A 13752-nucleotide genomic window follows, 5' to 3' on the forward strand; every position below is an offset into this window, starting at 1 on the left:
GCACTAACTCCCCGTTAGTGCGCGCTAACTCCTGTTAGCGCGCACTAACAAAAACCATTAGATTTTGTTAGTTTTTGTTAGTGCGCACTAACGGGAGTTAGTGCGCACTAGCGGGGAGTTAGCACGCACTGACTCCCGTTAGTGCGCACTAATCGGAAAAACGAATTTTTGCGAAAAAATGGGAAAATCCTGATTTTTTTCGGGCTCCCTGAAACATGCCGAATTGGACAATTTTGTTGCAATTTTCCAATTCGGCAAAAACTAATGCACATCTCTATCTGTACGTTTAAAGAATAATATTGCAAATCAATTATCGTTTATAAGAAGAAGCAAATACAACAAAAAGCAGCTGATTGCAGCTCCTGACATCCTCAGGTCTGAGAATTCATTTAATCAGATCCAAACAGGGAAAACTCCATGGAGTGAGTGAGACCATTAGAATACTAGAAAAAAAACAAATAAAACATCCAATCATTAAAAATATCAGAAACTATATACCCCAAACACAGATCTAGTCACTGAGAGTGTATCGCATTATATATCCATACAAAGACCCAGTCACTGAGAGTGTCTCATATTAATTACCCATTTATAGACCCAGTCACTGAGAGTGTCTCACATTATACACCTCATACACAGACCCAGTCACTGAGAGTCTCTCATATTAATTACCCATTTATAGACCCAGTCACTGAGAGTGTCTACTATTATACACCCCATACACAGACCCAATCACTGAGTCTCATATTATACACCTCATACACAGACCCAGTCACTGAGAGTGTCTCATATTAATTACCCATTTATAGACCCAGTCACTGAGAGTGTCTCATATTATACCTCATACACAGACCCAGTCACTGAGAGTGTATCACATTATATATCCATACAAAGAAACAGTCACTGAGAGTGTCTCATATTATACATCTCATACACAGACCCAGTCACTGAGAGTCTATCACATTATACACCTCATACACAGACCCAGTCACTGAGAGTGTCTCATATTAATTACCCATTTATAGACCCAGTCACTGAGGGGTGGATTTTAAGAGCCCTGCTCGCCTAAATCCGCCCAAATCCGGGCGGATTTAGGCGAGCAGGGCCCTGCGCGCCGGTGAGCCTATTTTACATAGGCCTACTGGCGCGCGCAGAGCCCCGGGACTCGCGTAAGTCCCGGGGTTTTCGGAGGGGGCGTGTCGGGGCGGGGCCGAGCGCCGCGCCGTTTTCGGGGCATGTCGGCAGCGTTTTGGGGGCGGGCCCGGGGGTGTGGTTACGGCCCGTGGCGGTACGGGGCGTGGCCGCGCCCTCCGTACCCACCCCCAGGTCACGTCCCAGCGCGCTAGCGGCCCGCTGGCGCGCGGGGATTTATGCCTCCCTCCGGGAGTCGTAAATCCCCCGACAAAGGTAAGGATGGGGTTTAGACAGGGTGGGTTAGATAGGGGAAGGGAGGGGAAGGTGAGGGGAGGGCAAAAGAAAGTTCCCTCCGAGGCCGCTCCGATTTCGGAGTGGCCTCGGAAGGAACGGGGGTAGGCTGCGCGGCTCGGCGCGCGCCGGCTATACAGAATCCATAGCCTTGCGCGCGCCGATCCCGGATTTTAGCGGATACGCGCGGCTACGCGCGTATCTACTAAAATCCTGCGTACTTTTGCTTGCGCCTGATGCGCCAGCAAACGTACGCCTATTCGCGGTATTTGTAAATCTACCCCTGAGAGTGTATCACTTTATATATCCATACAAAGACCCAGTCACTGAGAGTGTCTCATATTAATTACCCATTTATAGACCCAGTCACTGAGAGTGTCTCACATTATACACCTCATACACAGACCCAGTCACTGAGAGTGTCTCATATTAATTACCCATTTATAGACCCAGTCACTGAGAGTGTCTCCTATTATACACCCCATACATAGACCCAATCACTGAGTCTCATATTATACACCCCATACACAGAACCAGTCACTGAGAGTGTCTCATAATTACCCATTTATAGACCCAGTCACTGAGAGTGTCTCACATTATACACCTCATACACAGACCCAGTCACTGAGAGTGTCTCATATTAATTACCCATTTATAGACCCAGTCACTGAGAGTGTCTCACATTATACACATCATACACAGACCCAGTCACTGAGAGTGTCTCATATTAATTACCCATTTATAGACTCAGTCACTGAGAGTGTCTCCTATTATACACCCCATACACAGACCCAATCACTGAGTCTCATATTATATACCCCATACACAGAACCAGTCACTGAGAGTGTCTCATATTAATTACCCATTTATAGACCCAGTCACTGAGAGTGTCTCACATTATACACCTCATAAACAGACCCAGTCACTGAGAGTGTCTCCTTTTATACACCTCATACACAGACCCAATCACTGAGTCTCATATTATACACCCCATACACAGAACCAGTCACTGAGAGTGTCTCATATTAATTACCCATTTATAGACCCAGTCACTGAGTGTCACACATTATACACAGACCCAGTCACTGTCTCATATTATACACCTCATACACAGACCCAGTCACTGAGAGTGTCTCATATTAATTACCCTATAGACCCAGTCACTGAGAGTGTCTCACATTATACACCTCATACATAGACCCAGTCACTGAGTCTCATATTATACACCCCATACACAGAACCAGTCACTGAGAGTGTCTCATATTAATTACCCATTTATAGACCCAGTCACTGAGAGTGTCTCACATTATACACCCCATACACAGACCCAATCACTGAGTCTCATATTATACACCCCATACACAGACCCAATCACTCACAATATATATCCATACAAAGACCCAGTCACTGAGAATGTCTCATATTAATTACCCATTTATAGACCCAGTCACTGAGAGTGTCTCATATTATACACCCCATACACAGACCCAATCACTGAGTCTCATATTGTACACCCCATACACAGACCCAATCACTCACATTATATATCCATGCAAAGACCCAGTCACTGAGAGTGTCTCATATTAATTACCCATTTATAGACCCAGTCACTGAGAGTGTCTCACATTATATATCCATACAAAGACCCAGTCACTGAGAGTGTCTCATATTAATTACCCATTTATAGACCCAGTCACTGAGAGTGTCTCCTATTATACACCCCATACACAGACCCAATCACTGAGTCTCATATTATACACCCCATACACAGAACCAGTCACTGAGAGTGTCTCATATTAATTACCCATTTATAGACCCAGTCACTGAGAGTGTCTCACATTATACACCCCATACACAGACCCAATCACTCACATTATATATCCATACAAAGACCCAGTCACTGAGAATGTCTCATATTAATTACCCATTTATAGACCCAGTCACTGAGAGTGTCTCACATTATATATCCGTACAAAGACCCAGTCACCGAGAGTGTCTCATATTAATTACCCATTTATAGACCCAGTCACTGAGAGTGTCTCACATTATACTAGAGATGTGAATCGTATGCCCAATCGTTTTAACGATCAGGTTCGGATGGAGGAAGAAAAAGATCGGATCGTTAGAGATGTGAATTGGAATCGGTTCCGATTCCAATTCACATTGTTAATTTTTTAGTGAGGACTGAGCAGAGAAAAAAAAACCCCACCCCGACCCGTTACAAATGACCCACCCTCCCAAACCCCCCCTGCAAAATGTTAAATTGCCTGGTGGTCCAGTGGGGGGGGGGGGGGGGGGCCGACGCGATCTCCCGCTCTCGGGCCATCGGTGCCATTTTGGCTACCACTTCAATCATACCCTCGGTGCCGGTGCTGGACTGGTTTCAAAATGGCACTGATCGCCTTTGCCCTCACTATGTCACAGGGAACGATCGGCGCCATTTTGAAACCAGTCCAGCACCGGCACCGGCACCGAGTGTATAAGAACATAAGAACATAAGAAAATACCATACTGGGTCAGACCAAGGGTCCATCAAGCCCAGCATCCTGTTTCCAACAGTGGCCAATCCAGGCCATAAGAACCTGGCAAGTACCCAAAAACTAAGTCTATTCCATGTAACCATTGCTAATGGCAGTGGCTATTCTCTAAGTGAACTTAATAGCAGGTAATGGACTTCTCCTCCAAGAACTTATCCAATCCTTTTTTAAACACAGCTATACTAACTGCACGAACCACATTCTCTGGCAACAAATTCCAGAGTTTAATTGTGCGTTGAGTAAAAAAGAACTTTATCCGATTAGTTTTAAATGTGCCCCATGCTAACTTCATGGAGTGCCCCCTAGTCTTTCTACTATCCGAAAGAGTAAATAACCGATTCACATCTACCCGTTCTAGACCTCTCATGATTTTAAACACCTCTATCATATCCCCCCTCAGCCGTCTCTTCTCCAAGCTGAGAAGTCCTAACCTCTTTAGTATTTCCTCATAGGGGAGTTGTTCCATTCCCCTTATCATTTTGGTAGCCCTTCTCTGTACCTTCTCCATCGCAATTATATCTTTTTTGAGATGCGGCGACCAGAATTGTACACAGTATTCAAGGTGCGGTCTCACCATGGAGCGATACAGAGGCATTATGACATTTTCCGTTTTATTCATCATTCCTTTTCTAATAATTCCCAACATTCTGTTTGCTTTTTTGACTGCCGCAGCACACTGCACCGACGATTTCAATGTGTTATCCGCTATGACTCCTAGATCTCTTTCTTGGGTTGTAGCACCTAATATGGAACCCAACATTGTGTAATTATAGCATGGGTTATTTTTCCCTATATGCATCACCTTGCACTTATCCACATTAAATTTCATCTGCCATTTGGATGCCCAATTTTCCAGTCTCACAAGGTCTTCCTGCAATTTATCACAATCTGCTTGTGATTTAACTACTCTGAACAATTTTGTGTCATCTGAAAATTTGATTATCTCACTCGTCGTATTTCTTTCCAGATCATTTATAAATATATTGAACAGTAAGGGTCCCAATACAGATCCCTGAGGCACTCCACTGTCCACTCCCTTCCACTGAGAAAATTGCCCATTTAATCCTACTCTCTGTTTCCTGTCTTTTAGCCAGTTTGTAATCCACGATAGGACATCGCCACCTATCCCATGACTGTTTACTTTTCCTAGAAGCCTCTCATGAGGAACTTTGTCAAACGCCTTCTGAAAATCCAAGCATACTATATCTACCGGTTCACCTTTATCCACATGTTTATTAACTCCTTCAAAAAAGTGAAGCAGATTTGTGAGGCAAGACTTGCCCTGGGTAAAGCCATGCTGACTTTGATCCATTAAACCATGTCTTTCTATATGTTCTGTGATTTTGATGTTTAGAACACTTTCCACTATTTTTCCTGGCACTGAAGTCAGGCTAACCGGTCTGTAGTTTCCCGGATCGCCCCTGGAGCCCTTTTTAAATATTGGGGTTATGTTTGCTATCCTCCAGTCTTCAGGTACAATGGATGATTTTTATGATAAGTTACAAATTTTTACTAATAGGTCTGAAATTTCATTTTTTAGTTCCTTCAGAACTCTGGGGTGTATACCATCCGGTCCAGGTGATTTACTACTCTTCAGTTTGTCAATCAGGCCTACCACATCTTCTAGGTTCACCATGATTTGATTCAGTCCATCTGAATCATTACCCATGAAAACCTTCTCCATTACGGGTACCTCCCCAACATCCTCTTCAGTAAACACCGAAGCAAAGAAATCATTTAATCTTTCCGTATGATCATTTAATCTTTCCGTATGATTGAAGGGATGGCTCCCGGACCCCCCGCTAGACCACCAGATACATGTAAAAGGTTTTTGGTGGGGTTAGGAGGGTGGGAGAAGCAAAGGGGTAATTTGTAAAGGGTCGGGGTGTTTTTTTTTTTTATCGGGCCATCGGCGCCATTTTTATCAGTGGTAGCCAAAATGGTGCCGATGGCCCGAGAGCGGGAGATCGTGCCGGGACACCCCCCCCCCCCCCCCCCACTGGACCACCAGGTAATTTAACATTTTTTGGGGGGGGGGGGGTTCGGAATGGTGGGGGAGGGTAAAGGATTGGTTTTAAAGGGTCGGGTGGGTTTAGGGGCTGTTTTGGTGTGCCGGTTTTCCCGCCCTCCCCACAAATAATTCCCTTACTCGATTTAACGATTTTTCACGATAAATCGAGGGAAGACTACAGTGATAGGGGTATACTACCGTCCACCTGGTTAAGATGGTGAGATGGACAGTGAAATGCTAAGAGAAATTAGGGAAGCTAACCAAATTGGTAGTGCAGTAATAATGGGAGACTTCAATTACCCCAATATAGACTGGGTAAATGTATCATCGGGTCACACTAGAGAGATAACGTTCCTGGATGGAATAAATGATTGCTTTATGGAGCAATTGGTTCAGGAACCGACGAGAGAGGGAGCAATTTTAGATCTAATTCTCAGTGGAGCACAGGACTTGGTGAGAGAGGTAACGGTGGCGGGGCCGCTTGGCAATAGTGATCATAATATGATCAAATTTGATTTAATGACTGGAAAAGGAACAGTGTGCACATCCAAGGCTCTCGTGCTAAACTTTCAAAAGGGAAACTTTGATAAAATGAGAAAAATTGTTAGAAAAAAACTGAAAGGAGCAGCTACAAAAGTAAAAAATGTCCAAGAGGCGTGGTCATTGTTAAAAAATACCATTCTAGAAGCACAGTCCAGATGTATTCCACACATTAAGAAAGGTGGAAAGAAGGCAAAACGATTACCGGCATGGTTAAAAGGGGAGGTGAAAGAAGCTATTTTAGCCAAAAGATCTTCATTCAAAAATTGGAAGAAGGATCCAACAGAAGAAAATAGGATAAAGCATAAACATTGGCAAGTTAAATGTAAGACATTGATAAGACAGGCTAAGAGAGAATTTGAAAAGAAGTTGGCTGTAGAGGCAAAAACTCACAGTAAAAACTTTTTAAAATATATCCGAAGCAGAAAGCCTGTGAGGGAGTCAGTTGGACCGTTAGATGATCGAGGGGTTAAAGGGGCACTTAGAGAAGATAAGGCCATCGCAGAAAGATTAAATGATTTCTTTGCTTCGGTGTTTACTGAAGAGGATGATGGGGAGGTACCCGTAATGGAGAAGGTTTTCATGGGTAATGATTCAGATGGACTGAATCAAATCACAGTGAACCTGGAAGATGTGGTAGGCCTGATTGACAAACTGAAGAGTAGTAAATCACCTGGACCGGATGGTATACACCCCAGAGTTCTGAAGGAACTAAAAAATGAAATTTCAGACCTATTAGTAAAAATTTGTAAGTTATCATTAAAATCATCCATTGTACCTGAAGACTGGAGGATAGCAAATGTAACCCCAATATTTAAAAAGGGCTCCAGGGGCGATCCAGGAAACTACAGACCGGTTAGCCTGACTTCAGTGCCAGGAAAAATAGTGGAAAGTGTTCTAAACATCAAAATCACAGAACATATAGAAAGACATGGTTTAATGGAACAAAGTCAGCATGGTTTTGTCCAGGGCAAGTCTTGCCTCACAAATCTGCTTCACTTTTTTGAAGGAGTTAATAAACATGTGGATAAAGGTGAACCGGTAGACATAGTATACTTGGATTTTCAGAAGGCGTTTGACAAAGTTCCTCATGAGAGGCTTCTAGGAAAAGTAAAAAATCATGGGATAGGTGGCGATGTCCTTTCGTGGATTGCAAACTGGCTAAAAGACAGGAAACAGAGAGTAGGATTAAATGGGCAGTTTTCTCAGTGGAAGGGAGTGGACAGTGGAGTGCCTCAGGGATCTGTACTGGGACCCTTACTGTTCAATATATTTATAAATGATCTGGAAAGAAATACGACGAGTGAGATAATCAAATTTGCAGATGACACAAAATTGTTCAGAGTAGTTAAATCACAAGCAGATTGTGATAAATTGCAGGAAGACCTTGTGAGACTGGAAAATTGGGCATCCAAATGGCAGATGAAATTTAATGTGGATAAGTGCAAGGTGATGCATATAGGGAAAAATAACCCATGCTATATTTACACAATGTTGGGTTCCATATTAGGTGCTACAACCCAAGAAAGAGATCTAGGTGTCATAGTGGATAACACATTGAAATCGTCGGTACAGTGTGCTGCGGCAGTCAAAAAAGCAAATAGAATGTTGGGAATTATTAGAAAAGGAATGATGAATAAAATGGAAAATGTCATAATGCCTCTGTATCGCTCCATGGTGAGACTGCACCTTGAATACTGTGTACAATTCTGGTCGCCGCATCTCAAAAAAGATATAATTGCGATGGAGAAGGTACAGAGAAGGGCTACCAAAATGATAAGGGGAATGGAACAACTCCCCTATGAGGAAAGACTAAAGAGGTTAGGACTTTTCAGCTTGGAGAAGAGACGACTGAGGGGGGATATGATAGAGGTGTTTAAAATCATGAGAGGTCTAGAACGGGTAGATGTGAATCGGTTATTTACTCTTTCGGATAATAGAAGTACTAGGGGACACTCCATGAAGTTAGCATGGGGCACATTTAAAACTAATCGGAGAAAGTTCTTTTTTACTCAACGCACAATTAAACTCTGGAATTTGTTACCAGAGAATGTGGTCAGTGCAGTTAGTATAGCTGTGTTTAAAAAAGGATTGGATAAGTTCTTGGAGGAGAAGTCCATTACCTGCTATTAAGTTCACTTAGGGGCGGATTGTCAGAGCCCTGCTCGCCTAAATCCGCCTAAATCCGGGCGGATTTAGGCGAGCAGGGCCCTGCCCGCCGGTAGGCCTATGTTCAATAGGCCTACCGGTGCGTGCAGACCCCGGGACTCGCGTAAGTCTCGGGGTTTCGCGAGGGGGGGCGTGTCGAGGGCGTGTCGGGGGCGGGCCCGGTCGGCGTGGCGTTTTGGGGGCATGTCGGCAGCGTTTTGGGGGCGGGCCCGGGGGCGTGGTTACGGCCCGGGGCGGTCCGGGGGCATGGCCGCGCCCTCCGTACCCGCCCCCAGGTCGCGTCCCGGCGCACTAGTGGCCCGCTGGCGCGCGTGGATTTACGTCTCCCTTTGGGAGGCGTAAATCCCCCGACAAAGGTAAGGGGGGGGTTTAGGCAGGGCCGGGCGGGTGGGTTAGGTAAGGGAAGGGAGGGGAAGGTGAGGGGAGGGCAAAAGAAAGTTCCCTCCGATGCCGCTCCGATTTCGGAGCGGCCTCGGAGGGATGGGGGTAGGCTGCGCGGCTCGGCGCGCGCCGGCTATACGTAATCGATCGCCTTGCGCACGCCGATCCAGGATTTTAGCGGATACGCGCGGCTACGCGCCTATCTACTAAAATCCAGCTTACTTTTGCTTGCGCCTGATGCGCCAGCAAAAGTACGCCTATTCGCGCGGTTTGAAAATCTACCCCTTAGAGAATAGCCACTGCCATTAGCAATGGTTACATGGAATAGACTTAGTTTTTGGGTACTTGCCAGGTTCTTATGGCCTGGATTGGCCACTGTTGGAAACAGGATGCTGGGCTTGATGGATCCTTGGTCTGACCCAGTATGGCATTTTCTTATGTTCTTATGAATTCCTATTGTATCGAGTCCCTTACCGATTAATGACGATTTTAAAATTAACGGACGATAATTTAAATCGTTAAAAAAACGATTCACATCCCTACATTATACACCCCATACACAGACCCAGTCACTGAGAGTGTCTCACATTATACACCTCATACACAGAACCAGTCACTGATATTTCATCACATTATGCATCCCATACACAATCCCAGTCACTGAAAGTATCTCATATTATATACCTGACTCTATAAATACACCTAGTCACTGAGAGTGTCTCACATTATACACCTCATACACAGACCCAGTCACTGAGAGTATTTCACATTATACACCCCATGCACAGACCCAGTCACTGAGAGGGTCTCACATTATACACCCCATACACAGAACCAGTCACTGAGAGTGTCTCACATTATACACCCCATGCACAGACCCAGTCACTGAGAGGGTCCCACATTATACACCCCATACACAGAACCAGTCACTGAGAGTGTCTCACATTATACACCCCATGCACAGACCCAGTCACTGAGAGGGTCTCACATTATACACCCCATACACAGAACCAGTCACTGAGAGTGTCTCACATTATACACCTCATACACAGAACCAGTCACTCACATTATACACCCCATACACAGACCCAGTCACTGAGATTCCATCACATTATGCATCCCATACACAGACCCAGTCACTGAGAGTGTCTCACATTATACATCTCATACACAGGCACAGTCACTGAGAGTGTCTCACATTATACATCTCATACACAGGCACAGTCACTGAGAGTGTCATACATTATACTTCTCATACACAGAACCAGTCACTGAGAGTCTCTCACATTATATACCCCTACACAGAACCAGTCACTGAGTGTCTCTCATTATTCACCCCCTACAAAAACCCAGTCACTGAGATTGTCACACATTATATTCCAAATACACACATCTAAACACTGAGGGTGTCTCACATTATACACAGACCCAGTCAGTGAGAGTGCTTCACTTTATATACCCCATATACAGACCCAGTTACTGAGAATGTCTCATAATATATACCCATATATGGACCAAGTCACAGAGTGTCTCAAGGACCCAGTCACTGAGAGTATCTCACATTACACACCCCATACACAAATCCAGTCACTGAGAGTGTCCCACATTTTGCAGCTCATACACAGACCCAGTCACTGAGAGCATCTCATATTATATACCCCACACACAGAGCCAGCAAATGAGAGTGTCTCCCATTATATACCCCATACACAGACCCAGTCACTGAGAAAATCTCCCATAATACACCACATACACAGTCAAAGCTACTGAGAGTGTCTCACATTATACACCCTATACACAGACCCAGTCACTGAAAGTATCTCATATTATATACACCTTACACAGACACAGTCATTAGAATATCTCACATTATGCATTCCATACAGAGACCCTGTCACTGGGAGTATGTTATATTATACACCCTATACACGAGACTCAGTCATTGAGAATGTCTCATAGAAACATAGAAATGATGGCAGAAGAAGACCAAACGGCCCATCCAGTCTGCCCAGCAAGCTTTCACACTTTTTTTTTCTCATACTTATCTGTTTCTCTTGGCCCTTATTAGTAACTTTTTGGTTCTAGTTACCTTCCACTCCCGCCATTAATGTAGAGAGCAGTGCTGGAGCTGCATCTAAGTGAAGTTTCTAGCTTAATTGGTATGGGGTTGTAACTGCCGCAATAAGCAAGCTACTCCCATGCTTATATGTTTACCCAGCATCTGCAATTCAGTCCTTGTTGGTTGTTGTCTGAATAAAGATCGTCTTTTCTTCATTCCCCCCTACCGTTGAAGCAGTGAGCTGTGCTGGATATGTATTCCAAGTGAAGTATCAGGCTTAATTGATTCGGGGTAGTAACCACCGTAACAAGCAAGCTACACCCATGTTTATTTGTTTACCCAGACTAAGTAATTCAGTCCTTGTTGGTTGTTGTCTGAATATGCATCCTCTTTTCTTCATCCCCCCTGCTGTTAAAGCAGAGAGCTATGCTGGATATGTATTGAAAGTGAAGTATCAGGCTTATTTGGTTTGGGGTAGTAACCGCCGCAACAAGTAAGCTACTCCCCTGCTTTTTTGTGAATGCAAATCCTTTTTTCCACACTTTCTCTTGCCGTTGAAGCATAGAGCAATGTTGGAGTCGCATTAACCGTTTGTATGAATAAGGGTATTAATCTCCAGGTAGTAGCTGTCATTCCCGCAAGTCACCCCATGCCTCTTCTCTTCATTCACATCCTCTAGACTTTATGGATCCACAGTATTTATCCCACACCCCTTTGAAATCCTTCACAGTTTTGGTCTTCACCACTTCCTCTGGAAGGGCGTTCCAGGCATCCACCACCCTCTCCGTGAAGAAATACTTCCTGACATTTGTCCTGAGTCTTCCTCCCTGGAGCTTCAAATTGTGACCCCTGGTTTTGCTGATTTTTTTCCAATGGAAAAAGTTTGTCATTGTCTTTGGATCATTAAAACCTTTCAAGTATCTGAAAGTCTGTATCATATCACCTCTGCTCCTCCTTTCCTCCAGGGTGTACATATTTAGATTCTTCAATCTCTCCTCATAAGTCATTCGATGAAGACCATCCACCTTTTTGGTTGCCCTTCTCTGGACCACCTCCATCCTATCTGTCCCTTCGGAGATTCGGTCTCCAAAACTGAGCACAGTACTCCAGGTGAGGCCTCACCAAGGACTTGTACAAGGGGATAATCACTGCCCTCTTCCTATTCTATATTCCTCTCTCTATGCAGCCCAGCATTTTTCTGGCTTTAGCTATCGCCTTGTCACATTGTTTCGCTGACTTCAGATCGTTAGACATATTATACATCCATACACAGACCGAGTCACTGAGATTATCTCATATTGTATACCCCATAAACAGATACAATCACTGAGTGTCACACATTATAAATCACATACATAGAACCAGCCATTCGGAGTGTCAAACATTATACACCCCATACACACAACGTCACTGAGATTGTAACACATTATATATACCAATCACAGACCCAGTCACTGAGAGTCACACTTTATAAACCACAAACACAGAGCCAGACTGTTGTGGGTCCTGGCCGTGGTGGACCATGGCCTCCCCCACCTACCTTTTCCACCGCGAACTGGCTCTTCTCCCGGTTGGCGCAGTGTCCTCCTCTTCGGGGCCGGCTGAGCGCGGCCTCCCACGCGGCTCTGAATGCCATCATCCTGTTCCAGCAGAGCTCTCCCTAGGTGCGCACGAGCGGGAGGCTCCGCATCTTAAAGGGCCCATGGTGGGAAACTCCAGTCCAGCCCCTTCTGATGACGTCAAGACTGGGGGCTATTTAAATCAAGCCTCAGTCCTCAGTTGCTTGCCTTAGCAACAGGTACTCTCTTCGGAGTGCTAATTACTGTGTTGATTCTTCTCCTGATTCCAGCCTGAAGTCCTGCTCCTGATCTAGCTCCTGATCCTGCTCCTGATCCTGCTCCACTCCGGTCCTCGCTCCTCCCTTCGTTCTTAGTTCCTGTGCTCCTCCTCGATCTCCTGGTTCCGACCCTTGGCTTGCTCCTCATCTTCATTCGCCTGCTGCCCGTCTCAACCCCTGGCCTAGTTTCTTCATCTCTGCTTGCCTGCTGCCTGCCCCAGACACTCTGACCGTACTCTCGTTCTGTATCTTTGCTGCCAGCCCTGATCCAGACTCCTGACCTTGTCTTCATCTCCCCACACCTGCTTTGCCAAGGCAACCTGCACCTAAGCCCTGCCGGCCCCGGTACCTAAGGGCTCAACCTGCGGGGGACGAGGGCTGGTATAGGTGAAGCTCCAGCTGGGTTGACCTCACCTTCACCATCTACCGGCGATGGGAACCACGGAGGACTGCCCTCCATGGTAGCGCTAAACCCCGTCCCGGCTCAAGGGTCCAAAACCATAACAGTTTGCTAAGGCCATGGACCTGGTGGACTTGTCCGGTCTGCAGGCCATTTCAGGCCTGGCTCAATGCCTGCAGCAGCAACAACATTGTCTAGACGTCCTGGCAGCCATCATAGAGCATTTGGTCAATCAATTGGAACCCCCCGCCACACCTGGGATCTCTGCCTCTCCGCCAGTGACTCCCTCATCTTCTGCTCCATGCTTGCATCTACCAGCCCTGCCTAGATACACCGGAGAACCAAAGCAATGCAAGGGATTCTTAAATCATTGCTTCATGAGATTCTCCCTCC

General features: G+C 45.5%; 1 long non-coding RNA gene across 1 annotated transcript in view; it reads right to left on the reverse strand.

Annotated features, from left to right (window-relative positions):
- Positions 1-201: 201 nt before the first annotated feature.
- The window catches only part of LOC115082654, a 41433-nt gene continuing 27882 nt past the window's right edge, over positions 202-13752 (reverse strand). The window contains exon 3 of the long non-coding RNA XR_003854224.1: positions 202-443. This is a non-coding gene — a long non-coding RNA (uncharacterized LOC115082654). The remainder of the gene's footprint in view (positions 444-13752) is intronic.

This window comes from Rhinatrema bivittatum, chromosome 1, assembly GCF_901001135.1.
Source record: "Rhinatrema bivittatum chromosome 1, aRhiBiv1.1, whole genome shotgun sequence".
Taxonomy (NCBI): domain Eukaryota; kingdom Metazoa; phylum Chordata; class Amphibia; order Gymnophiona; family Rhinatrematidae; genus Rhinatrema; species Rhinatrema bivittatum.